The sequence below is a fragment of the Thalassophryne amazonica genome, chromosome 6, assembly GCF_902500255.1.
Source record: "Thalassophryne amazonica chromosome 6, fThaAma1.1, whole genome shotgun sequence".
In the NCBI taxonomy this organism is placed as follows: Eukaryota; Metazoa; Chordata; class Actinopteri; order Batrachoidiformes; family Batrachoididae; genus Thalassophryne; species Thalassophryne amazonica.
In genome coordinates this window covers 117,821,276-117,843,282 of record NC_047108.1, presented here as the reverse complement: position 1 = coordinate 117,843,282, position 22,007 = coordinate 117,821,276, and the positions used below count along the sequence as shown (strand labels likewise).

The window sequence follows — 22,007 nt, the reverse complement described above, 5'->3', positions numbered from 1 at the left end:
ACCCTGATGAGGACGACGAGCATGCAGATGAGCTTCCCTGAGACGGTTTCTGACAGTTTGTGCAGAAATTCTTTGGTTATGCAAACCGATTGTTTCAGCAGCTGTCCGAGTGGCTGGTCTCAGACGATCTTGGAGGTGAACATGCTGGATGTGGAGGTCCTGGGCTGGTGTGGTTACACGTGGTCTGCGGTTGTGAGGCTGGTTGGATGTACTGCCAAATTCTCTGAAACGCCTTTGGAGATGGCTTATGGTAGAGAAATGAACATTCAATACCCGAGCAACAGCTCTGGTTGACATTCCTGCTGTCAGCATGTCAATTGCACGCTCCCTCAAATCTTGCAACATCTGTGGCATTGTGCTGTGTGATAAAACTGCACCTTTCAGAGTGGCCTTTTATTGTGGACAGTCTAAGGCACACCTGTGCACTAATCATGGTGTCTAATCAGCATCTTGGTATGGCACACCTGTGAGGTGGGATGGATTATCTCAGCAAAGGAGAAGTGCTCACTATCACAGATTTAGACTGGTTTGTGAACAATATTTGAGGGAAATGGTGATATTGTGTATGTGGAAAAAGTTTTAGATCTTTGAGTTCATCTCATACAAAATGGGAGCAAAACCAAAAGTGTTGCATTTATATTTTTGTTGAGTGTATTTAACTGAAATTTCTGATCCAAACAACCAATGATTTATAAAGGACAATCATGGAAATCATCACCGTTTGGCTGTTTCGAGCTGAAAACTTCCTAATTTAAGGCTCTGTTCACCCAGGACGTCGTCAGAGAACAGAGAAGTTTCAGAAGAAGTCGGCATGAGGAGTTTATGCGGACATTCCACTGTTAAAGGAGATTTTGTAATGAAAGAACGTGCGGGCAAATTCGCCGAGTCGGTTCCGTGACAACGCCGCAAATCCGTCTGCGCCGCGACAGGAAAAACACCTCCGTGTTGAAAACCATTTGTAAAATTCAGGCGGCTTTTGATGGCTTTCAACAAGTGAGTAGCTGAGAAATTGTTTAACAGCTGGGCATGTTCCAACTTGTCCGTTAAGGTTTCCAACGGAGGTGTTTTTCCTGTCGCGACCCCCCGCGGTCAGGTCCGGCCCGACATGCGAATCTGCCCGCACGTTCTTTCATTACAAAATCTCCTTTAACAGTGGAATGTCCGCATAAACTCCTCATGCCGACTTCTTCTGAAACTTCTCTGTTCTCTGACGACGACCTGGGTGAACAGAGCCTGAAATGTGGAAGTTTTCAGCTTGAAACAGCGAGACGACGCTGCCTCGGAGCGCAGATCGCCGTCAGGCGCCGTGGGCCGTCCTTAAATCGACACTTACACACCAAAATCTCTCATCAGCCGTTAAAATTTTTACCGAAAACCAGCTGAATTTATCGAATGGTGTCCACTCAGTTGTGCCTTACAGTTTTGAAAACATTTTGATCAAACAAAGCAGCAGTCTCTGAGCCATTCCTAAACAATGAAAAAATCGACGAGAGGGTGGGCCACTCCTCACTCACAGACTGCACACAGGTGAATGACGTAACCGACAGGCGTGAAAAAACTCTTGCATGCCCACGAGGGTTCAAGCATGTCTGATGTAATCACACGTGATTCGAATCCATATGGTTTTTGAAAAAAATTATAAGGTCGGATACTTTTCTAATAGACCTCGTAATAATAATAATATTAAAGCAAACAGAGCTCTGGTATCGGATCGGAAAAGTATCGGTATCGGCAGATATCCAAATTCAGGTATTGGGATCTGATCAGAAATGAAAAATTGTGGCTCAGTGCATCCCTAGTTGTAGGTTGATGTAACTGTCCCCTTCAGCATCTTTAGAGCAGGAGTCATAGGTAAGTACATAGCTTGAGGTTGCTGCAGCAGCACCTCAAACAGAGAGAAGCAGAGCGGAATCAATTGACTACAACTAACAGCACATAAAGAACTAATTCCCAGGAGTAAACCAGCATAGTGACATCAAGGATTCTATTGTGGTTGCTGGCAGCTAGCCCTCAGCTAGACTAACAGACACAGAATTTAGATGTAATGAGGTTGAGACCTGATCCATTGTTAATAACACAATTAAGAAGGAGAGATCAAATGGTTGTTGGTATGTATGTATGTTGGTCATATGAAAGGGAAAACACATGAGTCTGTAATCCTGACTGAATTTACTCCAGCAGGCAGATTGCTCCACAGAACAGATGTGCGATAAGACAAAGCTTTGTGGCCTGCTTACTTCTTTTTAACTTTAGGGACACACATCCATCATTCATCCTTGAGAAAGCAGAACACGGGCCGGTATGTAAGGTTTAATTAAGTCAGTCTGGTAGGTAGGGAGGCACTATAGTCCATGAAGGATTGTGCATGTACGAGGTCTATTAGAAAAGTATCCGACCTTATTATTTAAAAAAAAAAAAACATATGGATTTGAATCACATGTGATTGCATCAGACAAGCTTGAACCCTCGTGCGCATGCGTGAGTTTTTTTATGCCTGTCAGTTGTGTCATTCGCCTGTGAGCAGGCTTTGAGTGAGGTGTGGTCCACCCTCTCGGCGGATTTTTATTGCAAATAAATGTCTGAATGATTTGGAGATTTGCTGCATCAATTTTTTTCCAAAAACTGTGAAAGACCTCCAGGTGGACACCGTTCGAAAAATTAATATGGCTTTCAGGGACGATTTTATGGGGATTAAACAGATTACGGAGTGTTACTGCCGCTTTAAGGACTGCCCACAACTCCTGAGAGCGCGGCGCGCTCCCAGCCCCCATCGACAGGCTGACACCCCGCTGGAACAACCAGATCATTTCCAACGTGAAAGCTTTGTTGATCCGGGACCTCGTCTGACTTTCACAAAAAGGCAGAAGATGTGGACATCAGCACTTTTTTGGTACATTCCACCATTACAGGAGTTTTTTTCATGGAAAGAAAAGCGGAGGGACGCGCCACGGAGCCGTTCGTTACGCGGGACAAAACCACCTTGGTGTTTGTCTCACAGGACGGCTTTCAGGTGGATTTCAGACAGATTCCGGTTGCTTTCCAGTCGTGTGAATATCCGATTGTGATTGTGCATGAGCTGGACATGCCCAAACATGTCCTGGAAGGCTTCATCACGGCGTTGCTTTGCTACGAGCGGCTGCACCGCGACACGCGGTGGAGCCGCTTCTCTTTCCATGACAAAAACTCCTGTAACAGTGAAATGTGCCGTTCATTTTTAAACTGGACGCTGTCTTGATCCGGTATGTCATCTGACTAGCACAGGAATTGTGAAAAGACATGGACATCAGCACATTAAGACAGACGTGCGGAGGAGTTCCGTGTGTCGCGGTGCAGCCGCTTGGCGCAAAGCAATGCTGTGATGAAGCCTCACAGAAAATGTTCAAGGCATGTCCAGCTCATGCACAATCACAATCAAGAAGGGCATCCCGTGTAAAACTTGTACCAAATCAACACCTTGGATCTGATGTGCCGACCCCAAATGAAAACAAGGGAGCAGCAGAAGGATCTTACTTACAAAAGTCAAGATAACTGGGGTCAAGTGTTATGGAAGTAAATTCATTCATTCATTATTATGAAATTGGGGGAAGTCAGAAATGTTCAGGTTCCACCTTCTTCAGAATGCACTTTAAAAAAATTTTTAATCAATCAAAAAAGAGACGAGGGTGCTTTGGCGGAGGTCTGCTCTCCAGTGAGTCCCAGTGTGGTTATTAATCATTAAAACCTAGAACAATAGCTGTGCTTTAAAAAATAAAAGCGCTGTCTGGGGGAGGATGTGGCTCCGGAGAAAGAGAAAGAGAGAGAGAGAGAGAGAGAGAGAGAGAGAGAGAGAGAGAGAGAGAGAGAGAGAGAGAGAGAGAGAGAGAAAACGCACATCCACCTGGTGTCCCGCGCGCGCACAGGAGGCATCTCGTGGCGAAGCAGCACGACGCACCGGACACCGTTTTCCTGCTGAGTGCCGTCAGATAGAAGAAAGAACCGACACATTCCGCGGCGGGTTCGGTTCGTGGCGTTCTGAGATGTACCGGGTTCCGGCGTGGACGAGGCTGCCGCCTCACAGGACACTTTATTCCGTCTGCTGCCGCCCCGGAGTGACGAGATGTTCGGCGTAATATGGATGTACCCGACAAACACCACGCGCATTCAGGTAAATTAAATGTTTGATATATCCACCTCCCCCACTCTGGATTTGGCGCACGGTTTGACGTCTGATTTCTACGTTATGTTGCTTTACATCATTTAGTTCAGAAAAAAAAAAAAAAACTTCTGCTGATCGCCACAATAACTAACGTGTGTCCAGTTAGTTAAAAAACGCGCCCCAAACGTGCCCGTATGTCAGCGCGCGTCCCTATATGCGTAAAAATGTACAGGTTTGAATTTGAGCTGGAGACATATTCACCTGACAGTTGTCCATCTTTGCAAACCTGTTTGCTGAGTGATCAACAGGAGATTGGACAGAGTCCAGCCTCATCATCATCATCATCTTTTTTTCTTTGATTTGCTCTGTCCTCGATTGCTTTGCTGCTTTATAAGTCCGTCTACACGCAACAGTTACTCTCATAGTGTTTTTGCAACATTGAAACAAGCTTTGACAACCAGTCAGTGCTCGATGACTAGAACTAGAGGTCCGAGAAAAATAACTGGTATCAGATCCATTGCACATGCACGACCAGATGTGACAGAAAAATAAACAATATGTGATACATCTGGGTTTGATCCTTTTGAAGCAACAGCCTTTTCCCCTCCTTTGATTACTTTGCAGCTCACTTAAGTCCTTTTGACACAGTTACTCACGTGATGTCTCCAAGTGTTGTCATCATCGTGGCAGTCCCTCCGTGGCAAGGAGACTGTATCTTGATAGATTTCCAGACGGAATAGTGTACACACCAGGGGCAATCTAGAGATGCCTGTGTGTGAGTTGCTATAATGTGGGAATGCCGTTGCACGGTGACAAATGCATGGTCCTTGACAGATCCTTAGCCTGGTCTGATGGCTGGGAAATCCCAGATGATCGAGGTCTGAGGAAATGCTGCAGCCTTCTTCCACCTTCACAGCTGCTTGATTACAAGCGGTCAACTCCTCCACCTGATCTGCCATTGAAGACTTCTTGTTTCACCAGAGCCCCTTTAGCCAGATCATGTTCAGGGTTCTTGTTGGGCCTTCATGGTTACTGTAGGGACCATGTGGCACACAAAGTCCTCACCGTATTTCATCCCAATAGGCAATCCCCGACTTGTTCACCCAAGGTGTCACAATGGAGACGATGGATTGGACTTTGACACCCCACGTGTTGTATTGGTAACATCAAAACAAGCTTTGTCGGTCAGTGCTAGAGTTTCCGAGAACTGGAGGTTCAAGAGGAGTAGAATGGCCTTTGTGGTAGATTTCCAAACTACGTTGTACCCACTGGACTTATGTGACCAAATGTGCCGGAATAACAGACAATATGTGATACATCTGAGTTTGGACAAACGACAGCCTTTTTTTTCTTTAACCTTTTTGCAGATCATTTCAGCACCATCAGCGAAAGTTACGCACATGACTTGTGCAAGCATTATATTTATAACCACCTCAGTCAAGTTGTGCCAGAATACAAGCACGTGTGTTGTTTCTGGCAACTGGTGATCTGAGAAGGAAAGAAAGGCCTCTGTGTTAGAGGTCCATATTGTGCCAGACCCTTAGACTTGTATGACCAGATGTACCAGAAGAATAGCCAATATGTGATGAGTCAGGAGCTCAAGGGCAACTTTAAGGTAACAGAAATACAATGGCAACAAAATCGGGCCATATTTGATCTTACCTTATGATGACATTAGCTACAAATGACGGCAAGAGGCAGTTGGAATTTGTTGCTTGATGGGCGTTCCTGGGGTGTGGCCAGCTCGTGGTTACTTGACGTTAATGTACACAATGTTTAACAATTCATTATAAAGGATGGAAAAACCAAACACTCACTATGAGTTTTTACTTCATGTGTCACTATTTAACAGAAACAAAGTTTGCTTGATTTGTTTCAGTATCACTACTTAGCACACTAACATTGCCGTAAGATACCTTGTTATCTAATAGATTACAATTTGTTCATGTAAATGGGGAATCTTCTTCACAGACTAAGGTTAATTATGGAGTTCCACAAGGTTCTGTGCTAGGACCAATTTTATTCACTTTATACATGCTTCCCTTAGGCAGTATTATTAGACGGCATTGCTTAAATTTTCATTGTTACGCAGATGATACCCAGCTTTATCTATCCATGAAGCCAGAGGACACACACCAATTAGCTAAACTGCAGGATTGTCTTACAGACATAAGGACATGGATGACCTCTAATTTCCTGCTTTTAAACTCAGATAAAACTGAAGTTATTGTACTTGGCCCCACAAATCTTAGAAACATGGTGTCTAACCAGATCCTTACTCTGGATGGCATTACCCTGACCTCTAGTAATACTGTGAGAAATCTTGGAGTCATTTTTGATCAGGATATGTCATTCAAAGCACATATTAAACAAATATGTAAGACTGCTTTTTTGCATTTACGCAATATCTCTAAAATTAGAAAGGTCTTGTCTCAGAGTGATGCTGAAAAACTAATTCATGCATTTATTTCCTCTAGGCTGGACTATTGTAATTCATTATTATCAGGTTGTCCTAAAAGTTCCCTGAAAAGCCTTCAGTTAATTCAAAATGCTGCAGCTAGAGTACTGACGGGGACTAGAAGGAGAGAGCATATCTCACCCATATTGGCCTCTCTTCATTGGCTTCCTGTTAATTCTAGAATAGAATTTAAAATTATTCTTCTTACTTATAAGGTTTTGAATAATCAGGCCCCTTCTTATCTTAGGGACCTCATAGTACCATATCACCCCAATAGAGTGCTTCGCTCTCAGACTGCAGGGTTACTTGTAGTTCCTAGGGTTTGTAAGAGTAGAATGGGAGGCAGAACCTTCAGCTTTCAGGCTCCTCTCCTGTGGAACCAGCTCCCAATTCAGATCAGGGAGACAGACACCCTCTCTACTTTTAAGATTAGGCTTAAAACTTTCCTTTTTGCTAAAGCTTATAGTTAGGGCTGGATCAGGTGACCCTGAACCATCCCTTAGTTATGCTGCTATAGACTTAGACTGCTGGGGGGTTCCCATGATGCACTGAGTGTTTCTTTCTCTTTTTGCTCTGTATGCACCACTCTGCATTTAATCATTAGTGATTGATCTCTGCTCCCCTCCACAGCATGTCTTTTTCCTGGTTCTCTCCCTCAGCCCCAACCAGTCCCAGCAGAAGACTGCCCCTCCCTGAGCCTGGTTCTGCTGGAGGTTTCTTCCTGTTAAAAGGGAGTTTTTCCTTCCCACTGTCGCCAAGTGCTTGCTCACAGGGGGTCGTTTTGACCTTTGGGGTTTTTACGTAATTATTGTATGGCCTTGCCTTACAATATAAATGTTTGTTGTGATTTGGCGCTATATAAATAAAATTGAATTGAATTGAATTGAATTGAGTTATTCACTTCAGAGGTGTTATCTAGGTACAAAAACTATGGCTTTTAGATTTAGAAGTGTTAATTTCTCACTAACTTTTACTAAATACTTGTATATGAGAAAAATGGCAAACATATTACATTTATACAGAAATAAGCTGTTTTTGAGCAATTTCTGCCATCTTGGTTTATTTTGTTTGAGCAAGCAGCCAGCTGATGTCATGCTGCCTTATTACTCAGATTGGCAGTCGCCGAGTTGCGTCACTTAGCAGTTGCATAAAATAGGCTTCTAGTCTATCTTGGCCATGCCTAGCTGGTGGCACAGTGACTGTTGTCTCTTTTCACTGCAACACGCCCAATCTGATTTGACAATTAATAGCAAGGGGTTGCTTGGCCTGTGTTGCTTGTCACTAATGTGACTGTACGGTACCTATTAAAAATATACTATCTTTGTAATTCTGTTACTGTAGAATTACCTTCTAGCAACAGCATTTTTTTCTTTGATTGTTCTGGAGACCATTCAAACTCTGTTGAGTGCTGTGCCACTGACAAATGTTCTGTGCATGAGTTGTGCAAGTGTTGTATTAATAACCACCTTGGTCAGACTGTGCCAGAATACCAGGATGTGGAATATGTGCAGGAACTGGATATCTGGGAAGAATAGATATATGGTGGCGGTCCAGACCATGCTGCGTGCACTGCACATGTGCAACCACTAGTGCTGTAAGAACAGCTGGTATGTAAGGTGTCCAGGTCCGGATCTTGTACAAAAAATCTTTTTTTTTTTTTTTTTTTGGATTGCTCTGCTGGTTTCTTTGCATGCAGAAATTTCAGTTTAGTTAATCACATAAAGTCAAGCATCCATATGTTTGACTTGCTTTCCATGTCAATATTCTGCTGTTACTGTAAGTGGCCCAGGATATAGATTTATTTCTTTGCAGTGTCTTTAGATGATAGAACCAGGTAGCTCAGTGAGGCTACCAATATAGAGATCTGGATCTGATTCCTGTTTATGAACCTGTCTGTCTCATCTGCATTGGTACAGTCTGCACAGCTGTAAAGGGGTGACTGTTTTGGTCTGGGATGCAACCTGTATCGGAGCGGTATCCCATCCAGGTGGTTTAGACTCCAATTTGCTTCATGCTAAGAATCCACGGATAAGCAGAGGCACCATTGGACCTCAGGGCCTATATAAGATCTCTCTCTCACTCTCTCTCTCTCGCTCTCTCTCTCTCTGTCTCTCTCTCTATGCATTTTAGAGCAGGTAGCTCAGTAGGATTGGGCCATAGTGGAGTTTGGCTACTAATATGTGCAGTAGACTTTGACTGGTTTGATTCTCAGTCATGAGTCTGATTGTCTCATCTGCACTTAGTGTCCAGCTGTAAATGGGTAGTGGCCATTGGCTGAAGAACTCATGTCTGTCAGAGGAGGAAGATAATCAATCAATCAATCAATTTTTTTATATAGCGCCAAATCACAACAAACAGTTGCCCCAAGGCGCTTTATATTGTAAGGCAAGGCCATACAATAATTATGTAAAACCCCAACGGTCAAAACGACCCCCTGTGAGCAAGCACTTGGCTACAGTGGGAAGGAAAAACTCCCTTTTAACAGGAAGAAACCTCCAGCAGAACCAGGCTCAGGGAGGGGCAGTCTTCTGCTGGGACTGGTTGGGGCTGAGGGAGAGAACCAGGAAAAAGACATGCTGTGGAGGGGAGCAGAGATCGATCACTAATAAGTCGTCGAATCATAAATCACTGTTTGAGAAAAAAGTGCTAGCCACGTGAAAATCCAATATGCCAGCCAGGTAGGGGTCAATGAAGAATGACACGTGGTCAAAATGTAAAAATGCTCCAATTATATTGAAAGCTATACCAAATTATGTGTCTGATCATAAAGATTCCAAAAAGGTATAGTTTGGACTATCTATGACTGAATGTAAGTAAGTAGTAGTAAGTAAGGTTTATTTATATAGCACCTTTCAAGGTAGAAATCACAAAGTGCTTCACATAAGAACAAAGAAATTAAAAGCAGCAGAAACATAGAACCATAAAACTAGGTAAAAGCCAGCCTATACAAAAGGGTCTTTAGCTTCACTTTAAATGTTTCAACAGAGTCCACGGAGCGTAGGTCCAAAGGCAGTGCATTCCACATTTTAGGTGCCACCACCTCGAAAGCACAGTCTCCCCTGGTCTTCAGTCTTGTCCTAGACACAACCAATAGGCCCAGGTCCGAAGACCTCAGAGACCTGTTTGTCACATATGGATGTAATAGCTCGGTGATATAAGATGGCATTTGACCATGCAGAGCTCTAAAAGTCAGTACTAGAATTTTAAATTGGAGTCTGAAATGGATGGGGAGCCAGTGCAAGGAGGAGAGGATTGGGGTTATATGTGACCTCTTTGATGACCTCGTCAGCAGCCTTGCAGTCGCATTCTGAACCGTTTGTAAGCAGTCCAAAGAGGACTTGCTAAGGCTAAAAAATAGTGAGTTACAGTAATCCAGACGTGACGACACAAATGCATGAATGATCATCTCCAACTCCGCCCGAGACACAATGCTGCGCTCACGGGCAATATTACGCAAATGGAAAAACAAGACTGTGCCAGGCGGATAACATACGCTTCAAAATTGAGGGAGTGATCGAACGTAACACCCAAGTTCCTCACTGTGCGAACAAAAGGGGCCAGAGAACCAAGATTCCCAACCACAGTGGGAACAAACTCTTCGGGCACAAACAAGGACCTCAGTTTTTGCTATATTTAAAGACAAATAGTTGGCCACCATCCAGCCACCAATAACCTCAACACAGCTCTGAAGAGCAAATACCCTAGACACCGTTTGAGGAGTGAATTAAATATACAGCTGGATGTCATCCGCATAACAGTGGTAGGAGACATCTTTAAAACTGCTCAAGACATGACCAAGTGGGAGCAAATATAGAGCAAATAATATAGGTCCCAGAACAGAACCTTGAGGCACACCACAGGATAGCATGGCAGAGGAGGACATAAATTTACCAGTAGCAACAGCAAAAGTCCTGTGTGAAAGATAAGATAAAAACCAGTCCAGAGCACACCCAGAAATGCCCACCCAAGTCCTTAGTCTCTCAACTAACACTCCATGATCCACCATGTCAAAAGCTGCAGAGAGATCTAAAAGGACAAGTACAGAATATTCACCTGCATCTCTGCGCATTAAAATATCGTTTGAAACTCTGAGAAGGGCAGTTTCTGTAGAGGGCAAGTGACGGAACCCAGACTGGAATTCATCAAGACTATTATGTTCAGCTAAAACCTCATTAAGCTGTTTGGCCACCACTTTCTCTAAGACTTTGGAAATAAAAGGCAACTTTGAAATTGGTCTAAAATTTTGCAGGAGTGAAGGATCAGCATTAGGCTTTTTTAAAAGAGGGTGAATAACTGCCTGTTTAAAATACTGAGGGACATAGCCGGAAAGCAGTGATCTGTTTATTATTGATAAAACAACCGGGCCAATAGAATGGAAGACCTTTTTAAAGAAGGAGGTAGGGACAATATCAAGTGGGCAGGAGGAAGGTTTCAATCTGTCAACCAGACTAGTGAGCTCTTTCAGTGATATAGGTTTAAAACTATCCAGAACTGATGGCCGGGTAAGATAGGGAACAGAAGAAGAAAGAGAGGGATTAATATTTGCCCTGATATCACAAGTTTTACTGATTAAAAAAGGACAAAAAATTGTCACAGTCTTCATTTGACTGAATGGTAGCAGCAGGAGATGCAGGTGTAACAATGTCTGTGATTGTGTCAAACAAAATTTTTGGATTCCGTCAGCTGTTAGAAATTAAAGTGGAAAAATAAGCAGCCCTCACATCTTTCACCATATTATTAAAAGAGATTAAAAGCTCCTTTAAATGAAGGAGGTGGACCTGGAGCTTTGTAGATTTCCACAACCGCTCCACTTTCCGACATGATCTCTTAACACTACGAATACTGTCATTCATCCAGGGGGAGGAGTTATTCAGAGGGGCGTGTCTGGTTTTAAAAGGAGCCACTCTGTCCAAAATTGAGAGACAATGATGATTGAAAGAATTAACTAAAATATCAACATCATCTGAACTAAACAACTCATCAAGGTTAAAAGCAGCAGAAAATACATCTGCAGTAAAATGATTAAAAATGCGAGAGCAGATCACAGGAGGAGCAGACGGACAATCCAGATTAAGAGACAAATTAAAAAGAATACAAACATGATCAGAAATAAAAATATCCTCAGAATAAATAGACTCAATATTAAGACCCAGAGTAAAAACAAGATCTAAAACATGACCTTTGCTGTGTGTGGGGCCAGACACGTGTTGGATCAAATTGAAAGATTCCATCAGACTGATGAATTTAGCAGCAGATTTATCTGAAGCATCATCAACATGGAAATTAAAATCACCAACAATTAAAAGTCTGGACAGCTTGAGAGTTGTAGATAAAAAGTCACTAAACTCCTTGAGGAATGAAGTGCATTGACCAGGTGGACGATATATTAAAACACAATAAAAAGGATTAGTTCTCCCAACTTTTAAAATCAGTGGTTCAAATGATGGAAACGATTCTGAGCTCACACGTCGACACACAAAGCTGCTCCTACAGACTGCAGCAAGTCCTCCACCACGTCCACACAAACGCGGCGAGCTGAAGAATCGGAAATTTTTGGGACAGAGTTAAATGAGGGGGCAAGTTCCATCTCCCTCTGCCAGGTTTCAGTTACAAACAAAAATTCCAGGTCCTTCGACCGAATATAATCATTCAAAATGAAAGTCTTATTAGTAACGGAGTGTGCATTTAACAGCGCCATCCTGAGAGGAGTGGTAGCTGGATTCTCCACAGCGGACTGCCGGGGTACGGCACACAGGACCCGCAGAGATGAACCACTTCGCCTGCGGGTTTCATACACCAGCAGGGGGGCCACCACGGCTGCGGGAAAATCAGGAAACACCTGATGGAGACAGCAGGGCCCTGAGGTCTAACAGAACAAGCACAGAGATGAGTCCACTGTCTGAGGCCATAAGAAGATCATTTGTAACCTTCACTAATGCTGTTTTTGTACTATGATGAATTCTAAAACCTGACTGAAACTCTTCAAATAGACCATTCCTCTGCAGATGATCAGTTAGCTGTTTTACAACTACCCTTTCAAGAATTTTTGAGAGAAAAGGAAGGTTGGAGATTGGCCTATAATTAGCTAAGATAGCTGGGTCAAGTGATGGCTTTTTAAGTAATGGTTTAATTACTGCCACCTTAAAAGCCTGTGGTACATAGCCAACTAATAAAGATAGATTGATCATATTTAAGATCGAAGCATTAAATAATGGTAGGGCTTCCTTGAGCAGCCTGGTAGGAATGGGGTCTAATAGACATGTTGATGGTTTGGATGAAGTAACTAATGAAAATAACTCAGACAGAACAATCGGAGAGAAAGAGTCTAACCAAATACCGGCATCACTGAAAGCAGCCAAAGATAACGATACATCTTTGGGATGGTTATGAGTAATTTTTTTCTCTAATAGTTAAAATTTTATTAGCAAAGAAAGTCATGAAGTCATTACTAGTTAAAGTTAAAGGAATACTCGGCTCAATAGAGCTCTGACTCTTTGTCAGCCTGGCTACAGTGCTGAAAAGAAACCTGGGGTTGTTCTTATTTTCTTTAATTAGTGATGAGTAGTAAGATGTCCTAGCTTTACGAAGGGCTTTTTTATAGAGCAACAGACTCTTTTTCCAGGCTAAGTGAAGATCTTCTAAATTAGTGAGACGCCATTTCCTCTCCAACTTACGGGTTATCTGCTTTAAGCTGCGAGTTTGTGAGCTATACCACAGAGTCAGGCACTTCTGATTTAAAGCTCTCTTTTTCAGAGGAGCTACAACATCCAAAGTTGTCTTAAATGAGGATGTAAAACTATTGATGAGATAAGGATATGATTCCTTCTTTATGTTCTCTAATGCCATATACCAACACAGTGCAGAGTAGCTACCTAAACTCTGTAAGTGAGATAGAGTATCTCGTCAATAGTTTTACATAGTTTAGTGTGACTCGGGGGTGTTGTCTCCTTTAAACTAACATATTCATCCTGCTGTAACCAGGTTTCTGTAAGGAAGAATAAATCAATATGTTGATCAATTATTATATCATTTACTAACAGGGACTTAGAAGAGAGAGACCTAATGTTTAATAGACCACATTTAACTGTTTTAGTCTGTGGTGCAGTTGAAGGTGCTATATTATTTTTCTTTTGGAATTTTTATGCTTAAATAGATTTTTACTGGTTATTGGTGGTCTGGGAGCAGGCACCGTCTCTACGTGGATGGGGTAATGAGGGGATGGCAGGGGGAGAGAAGCTGCAGAGAGGTGTGTAAGACTACAACTCTGCTTCCTGGTCCCAACCCTCGATAGTCACGGTTTGGAGGATTTAAGAAAATTGGCCAGATTTCTAGAAATGAGAGCTGCTCCATCCAAAGTGGGATGGATGCCGTCTCTCCTAACAAGACCAGGTTTTCCCCAGAAGCTTTGCCAATTATCTATGAAGCCCACCTCATTTTTTGGACACCACTCAGACAGCCAGCAATTCAAGGAGAACATGCGGCTAAACATGTCACTCCCGGTCCGATTAGGTAGGGGCCCAGAGAAAACTACAGAGTCCGACATTGTTTTTGCAAAGTTACACACCGATTCAATGTTAATTTTAGTGACCTCCGATTGGCGTAACCGGGTGTCATTACTGCCGACGTGAATTACAATCTTACCAAATTTATGCTTAGCCTTAGCCAGCAGTTTCAAATTTCCTTCAGTGTCGCCTGCTCTGGCCCCCGGAAGACAATTGAGTATGGTTGCTGGTGTCGCTAACTTCACATTTCTCAAAACAGAGTCGCCAATAACCAGAGTTTGATCCTCGGTGGGTGTGTCGCCGAGTGGGTTAGAAATGTGATCGGGTTGGCGGTGTACACGGGGCTTCTGTTTAGGGCTACGCTTCCTCCTCACAGTCACCCAGTCGGCCTGCTTTCCCGGCTGCTCGGGATCTGGTGGAAGGGAACTAACGGCGGCTAAGCTACCTTGGTCCGCACCGACTACAGGGGCCTGGCTAGCTGTAGAATTTTCCACGGTGTGGAGCCGAGTCTCCAATTCGCCCAGCCTGGCCTCCAAAGCTACGAATAAGCTACACTTATTACAAGTACCATTACTGCTAAAGGAGGCCGAGGAATAACTAAACATTTCACACACAGAGCAGAAAAGTGCGGGAGAGACAGGAGAAGCCGCCATGCTAAATCGGCTAACAGCTAGTAGCTGCGCTAAGCTAGCGGATTCCTAAAAATGACGTATGTTACCCTGTAACATGACAACTAAGCATGACACATGGTGCAAACTATTCCTTTTTAAACCCCTATTAACTCAACCAATAATTTGCATCACATTTTTCAAAAATTGGAGCAACTTTAACTTTTGACCCCAGTACAAACTGAAACTGACCTTTGTCACCATTTTTGCTGTTTTTACCTCCTAACTCCATAACATTAACTCATAGATAGTCCAAACTATACCTTTTTGGAATAGTTATGATCAGAAAAATAATTTGTTATACTTCTCAATATGATTGGAGCATTTTTAAATTTTGACCCCTGTGTAATTCTTCATTGACTCCTACCTGGCCACCATATTGGATTTTCAAGTGGGCAGCACTTTTTTCACATACACTGATTTATGAAGAACATTTATGTCAAATCTGATGCTTGTATGACCAAGTGAACAATTCTGGCCAAAAGTCACACTTATCTGCTCCACTACAGGAGGCTTCAGGGCCTATATTGGACTTTGGAAAGTTTTGGCCTGGTTATTTGGCTGTACTGTTCCTGGTCTCTGTGGTCTACACAGCACTTTTGGACCTGATATTGAACAAGTTAAGGTTTGGATCAGCATGGTTGGTTTTTGCAGTTTGAATAAACTTGCTGGCAGCTGCGTTAGGCCACAGTTATTGGTATTATTGTTTACAGATTTTTCTAGGACTCGAGGGCCAGAGTTGATGGGGGTGGGGGGGCATGGTTTGAAGGACCAGTTGGTTAAAAAAAAAATATTAGTATTCAAAGTTTAAATAATAACAATTGTTCTTTTTGGGAATTGATGGGTTTGACTTTTTAATGAAAAACGATGGACCAGGACCAAAGTTTTATACTTTTATTGTAAATAAGCTCATGAACAAATAAATCTGCGGAGCTTCAGCATTTCTTCCAAACAGACTGTGCTTTTTTATCCCAACTTTAAGATCAAGTCACCGTGACACAAAATCACAATTATGCAATCTTTGCAATTAATTTCTAATTCTATTTCTACAGCAGTCGTCAGAAAAATAAATAAATAAAAAGAGAAAAAAAGGATAAAATCAAATGCTCGCTGGACTGTGCATGCACAGCCGGTCCGTTTGATGGAGCAGCTCCTCCAGGGCCGGACACGAGGCATGGACACCGTGATCCTTTGGAAGTGCTCCGATAAAAATTCAGTTTAATCCATAATGTAGGGTATCAGTTAAAGCTCACAAACCCAGGACATAATACCACTCTTGAAGTCACGCTTGAGTCTTGAAATTTTTGGGCAGCACACAAAACAGTCAGTGGGAAAAATTTAAAATGTGAGTTGGCAATTTTTTTTTTAATCGCAGTCGGCGGATCCGTAAACCAATAAATCCAGTAACTATGGCCTTAGTAAATGTCAGAATGCTAGCATATGTAAAGTGTCCAACAACCAGGTGTGTGTGTGAAGGAATACCAGATATGTAATAGACTTTGTGACCCATAATGGACCCACTGCAAATGCCAGAATGTGATATATATCCAACTACAGATGTCAAGCAACAGCCTATTTTCTTTGCTTGCCTTCAGATCTGAAGTCATTTTGTGTGCAGCACCTTTGCAAATTACTTGAGTAAAGTCAACTGTTGTGTGGGTTTGAGTTTCAGGGGAATATCCTACTGGTGTGTGTTGTTTCAGAGTATAGTGTTATTTCTTGTGAAAATGACTTACATTTTCTTTTCTTTTGCTCATCTGTTTTGATGCACTCAGTGTTTCTGTTTGACATTAATGTACCTGCTGTGTCCTGCTGTAAATGAAACCACCAAAAGCTATTTCCTTCCATCTATCAAGTGCTGTGAACGGGTGGTTCTGTGGCGTAGGAGTTCAGCTGCCAACCTAAAGACATGAACCTAAATATGTACCCGTATCCTTGTACAAAACACTTCATCTGGATTGTCCCATTCCGCCAGCTGTAAATAGGAACTGGCCTCAGGTGGGGTTTGTAACTGTGCTGGACTGGTGTCCCGTCCAGGGGGAGTCGTAGACTCTCATCCGCTTCACGCACCAGAAAGATGAGATGAGTGTCAGCCGGATGGGTCAAAGCGTCTGGAATGGATTTTGTCTCTTTGCTACTCATCTTATGGATGGACACGTCTGTGATGATTCCACTGGCTCAGAAAGATGAAGAGCAAGTTCACAGTATCCCACTGAGGGGTGCCTGTTGTGCTTAAAACAACAAAGTTAAACCTGCACCGTCTCTTGTTGGCTGCAGTGTCGATGCAGAGAAAATGTGCCGTGATACCAGGAGGTGTTATTTTGGTGAACATTAAACTTTTATATTGTAAAATGACTCCCTGAAATCCCTTTAAGTTTGGCCTCTTGTTGATCCTTATTCACTATATTATAAAATACAATGTGTCACCTACATTTTTGACATACAGCAGAACATTATTCACACATTTTGTGAAGTTTTAGAGGAAACAACAAAACACTACTTGTACACCAGAATAAGAGATTGATTTTTTTTTTTTTTTTGATGAACCGTTAGTTTTCTGTAAAATGTCATGAAACTGTAAAGAAAACCAGCCATAATTAGTCTAGCATTTGCCGACAAGGAGGGAAAAGTTGCTTATTGTTGACTAACTCCACAGTCTGCCAGACTTGGGAGGAGCTAAGTTGACGCCCGTCAAGTAACGCCAATGTTCGTCGCAGTCACGGAAAAATTTTCAACATGCTTAAAATCTTCGATGGTCATGCTGAAACACCCACAAGAGTTGAGCTCCACTACCTCACCTCCGCTAGTACTATGTACTACTCCACTGGCCTCTGCTGGCCAACGTTGGAGGCTTGACTGGATGCACCACCTCCTTGGGATATGTGGAAATTTGAAGGAATATGTCAGACCCGTCTGGATGATGCACTGGTAGCAACTTACCCAATCCCAGAGTTACGTCAATTTAAATTTAATTTAATTCAATTTATAGGGCGCCAACTCACAACAGCATCACAAGGCGTCTTACACAGAACAATTCAAAAACAGTTCAAAATGAGTTTAAAAAAATAAAAAGCACAATTAAAAGATTAAAACAAGCACAATAAAAGAGTAAAATTTAAAAAGAATGCGAGCACAATATTCTAACCATAGGACAGAGTGAATAGATGTCTTAAGTCTGGTTTTAAAAGTCTCCACAGAGTCTTACTGTCTAATTGATGCTGGGAGATCATTCCACAGCACAGGGGCATGATGAGAGAAAGCCCTTTGGGCCACAGACTTTTTCTTCACCCTAGGAACACAGAGCAGTCCTGCATCCTGTGAACACAAAGCACGGGCCGGTACATAGGGTTTAATTAAATCGGCTAAATAGGTCCATGAGCAAGTTTATAGGCTAACGACAGCACCTTAAAATCTGATCTCACAGAGATAGGTAGCCAATGATGAGATGCCAGAATAGGTGTAATGTGGTCAAACTTTCTGCTTTGTGTCAAAAGTCTGGCAGCAGCATTCTGAACCAACTGGAGACCCCTAATGCTGGACTGCATGACATTTGTACCCCTGGAGTGAGCCTTCTCTGGCATTTCACAGAGATTTTTCATTGTCTGCTATATTGGGCAACATTAGCCACTTCACGTCATAGTGTGAACGGACCCTTTTGATCCCCTTTGACCCATGGTGATGTCTTCAAATTATTACTTGTTTTCTCAGCCTAACAGAGCACAAATATAACTTTTAGAGAAAGAGAAACTGAGTAGATGACAACCAAAGGTTTGTCTTTAATACATGACTTCTTTGTGTCCACTGTTAGTTTTCTGTCAGTTAACTTGTCATTTCAGTTCGATAAAACAATTTTTGTTTCTTTTTGAGAAATAAATCACATTCACATAGAGCCAATATTGTCCAACAAAAAAATTGTTCCCTCCATTTAGTCCATCCTAATTACAGTAAGACACAAACTGACCAATAGAAGCAGTGGTTGCTTGTGGCTTTTCTGATGTTTCCACCATCCTCATTTAACAACGGTCTCCTTCTCATGTGTCCACATGTGAACATTAAGTCCTCCAGGCTGAAAATCAACGATTCATAAAAACAATAAAATGTGTCCACAAAATATGTGTATTCACAAAGATGTGACCGATAAGTGACCTGAAGAAAGTTTATTTTATTTGCAATTGTCTAGACGTTGATCACTTAAACATGTTTTTCCTGGTTTCTGATCTTTGGCAGAACGTATTCACTAACTGTCTGAACCCTGAGCAGTTTCTTCTTCTTTGTCTTTTAATTTATTTAATTTAATTTCCCCCTGTTGTATTTTTACACCCTGTGGGTTCATTTTTCACTGCTCCAGCAAGTCCTGTATCTCTATGGAACCACCGCAGCCATTAGTAGAAATACAGTAGGTAGAACTGAACAAAAAATGAACACAGTTATGATGTCATAAATCAGAAAAAAGAAAATGCAAGTTTCTTTGATAGATTAATGGTACAAAATTTGAGGACCTGGACATAATTTTAAACAATATCTGTAGAATAAAGTGACTTTTTTCATGGAATATCAATATTTTAAGGATTTAATTTTTTTCCATTTAATACGTTTTGTTTCCCTTGATAGAAGCATTTAGTGTTGCTTCGGCAACCATGAGAAATATGTAAATACAATATATATCCTGGTTCATCACTGACTCTCTGTCGGGTAGCTGACAGATGAGCAGGTGGGTCTTTTGGGATAGTTGTTGGGACTACTAATATGCAGACCCGGGTTTGATTCCCGTCACACCATCTGCCTGTGTCCTTGTACAAGACTCTTCATCTGCATCCTTCCAGTCCACCCAGCTGTAACTGGGTACCGGCTTTGGCTGGGGAAGTAACCTGCAGTGGACTGGTGTTTTGTTCATCCACCACACCGTGGAACCTCCCCAGATCCTGGATGGTGAACACCAAGGTAGAGCAACTGGTCCATCCCCACCTCTTGAATGTAGCCATCTACCACAGTCAGGTGAAACACAGGCATCCCTTTAGCGTTTTCCCGTTGTCATTAATTATGGCAGAATGATTTGAAACAGGAAAATACAGTGGGGTAAAAAAGTATTTAGTGAGCCCCAGATTGTGTAAGTTCCCCTACTTAGAAAGATGAGAGAGGTCTGTAATTTTCATCATAGGTACACTTCAACTATGAAAGACAAAATGAGAAAAAAAAACAGGAAATAACGTAGGATTTTTAAAGAATTTATTTGTAAATTATGGAGGAAAATAAGTATTTGGTCAATAACGAAAGTTCAACTCAATACTTTGTAACATAATCTTTGTTGGCAGTGACAGAGGTCAAACATTTCCTGTAAGTCTTCAGCAGGTTTGCACACACTGTAGCTGATATTTTGGTCCATTCCTCCATGCAGATCTCCTCTAGAGCAGTGATGTTTTGGGGCTGTCATTGAGCAACATGGACTTTCAACTCCCTCAACAAATTTTCTATGGGGTTGATGTCTGGAGACTGGCTTGGCCACTCCAGGACTTTGAAATGCTTTTTACGGAGCCACTCCATTGGGATCATTGTCATGCTGGAAAACCCATCCATGTTGCATCTTCAATGTTCTCACTGATGGAATGAGGTTTTGGCTTAAAAATCTCATCATACATGGCCATGTTCATTCTTCCCTTAGTCGTCCTGTCCCCTTTGTTGGGAAAGTGTAGTGACATGGACCCACAACAGGGGGCGTAAATGAACGGACAATGGAAGAAGTCAAATTATAACACTTTACTAGTGTGAATGTCACAACCAAACACAGCAGAATCAGAATGTGCAACAGTCAATTAATAAAGGTGTCGTGTGGGCAGGCTCGACGATAGGAGACGCCCGTCAGGAAACGAACCGGAACCACACGATTTCCACCGCCACCTGAACCCGAGGAATACTGGAGCCACCAAGTCCCGGAGTCCCCAGGTGGCCACCTCTCCGGCGTGTCGGATCTGGTACTGCTGGCAGAAAGCAAAAGACAGTCAAAGGGTGGGTGTGTGAACACCCAGTAACAATGGTGGGAATGCCACCTCCACCTCTCACTCAACACGTTGCAGTGGTCTCAGAGGAAAAGGAGCGCCGTCATGCACAGCCTCCACCAAAACGACCGGTTCTCCTGCAAACACTCACAATCACAGATTTATAAATCTCAAAAAAAGGCTGAGAGTAGTACCTCCAGATGAAGATGATATCTCGGCAGTTTGGTGGAGGTGTCTTCCTGCTTTTATACCAGATGTATGGATTAGTGACAGCTGTCACAGATGATGGGTGACAGCTGTCACCACGGCTTGTTCCTGAGGCGGCAGCGCCCTCTCGTGCCTGAAGCCCGCACTTCAGGCAGGGCGCCTTCTGGTGGTGGGCCAGCAGTACCTCCTCTTCTGGCGGCCCACACAACACCCTTTGCAGAAAAACAGCCCCAAAGCATGATGTTTCCACCCCCATGATTCACAGTAGATATGGTGTTCTTGGAATGCAACTCAGCATTCTTATTCCTCCAAACACGACGAGTTGAGTTTTTACCAGAAAGTTCTATTTTGGTTTCATCTGACCACATGATATTCTCCCAGTCCTCTTCTGGATCATCCATATGCTGTCTGGCAAACTTCAGATGGTCCTGGACATGTACTGGCTTAAACAGGGGGACACGCCTGGCACTGCAGGATTTGAGGAGATAATGATAGCTGGATCCTCAGAAAGCACAAATGAAAAAAACAAAATGTTTGAAATATTAAGATTTGAAATGGTAACGTTTCCTCCCTTCTATTTGTGACATTTGCATTTATAAAAATTGCAATCTGAAGTCACAGGCTGCAAACTGGGTTTGCAAATGTTCTGGATGAAGATGAAGGTCCTGGCTGTCAGTGACTTCCTGGACGTGGTCAGCAGAAGTGTTGAACTTATAGACGCAGTCCACAAGTTTTAGCATGAAAAAAATGGAAATTTTGTTGAACAAGCTGAAAATTTCAGGATAGGTCCAGAAAAAAATCTGTAGATTTGCACACTAAAGTCCTCGAAAATCCCTTTTGTGTTTTCTTTTCCGAATCAAAGATTACGTCCAAATGGCCACAGTTTCACTTTTTTTTTTTTTTTTTTTTACACATATCTTTGCTTCTGGAAAAGTTAAAAATGTCTAATTGTATGTAATAAGACATGATAAACTCTTGACAATTATTATCTGGAGGTTTGCAGTATAAGAAGTGTCAAAACTACAGTGGTGGCCATAATGAAGT

General features: G+C 42.4%; 1 protein-coding gene across 1 annotated transcript in view; it reads left to right on the top strand.

Annotated features, from left to right (window-relative positions):
- The first annotated feature begins 3,833 nt into the window (after positions 1-3,833).
- The window catches only part of cntn3a.1 (contactin 3a, tandem duplicate 1), a 439,231-nt gene continuing 421,057 nt past the window's right edge, over positions 3,834-22,007 (top strand). The window contains exon 1 of the mRNA XM_034173228.1: positions 3,834-4,144. The gene's annotated coding sequence lies outside the window, so the exon portion shown is untranslated. The remainder of the gene's footprint in view (positions 4,145-22,007) is intronic.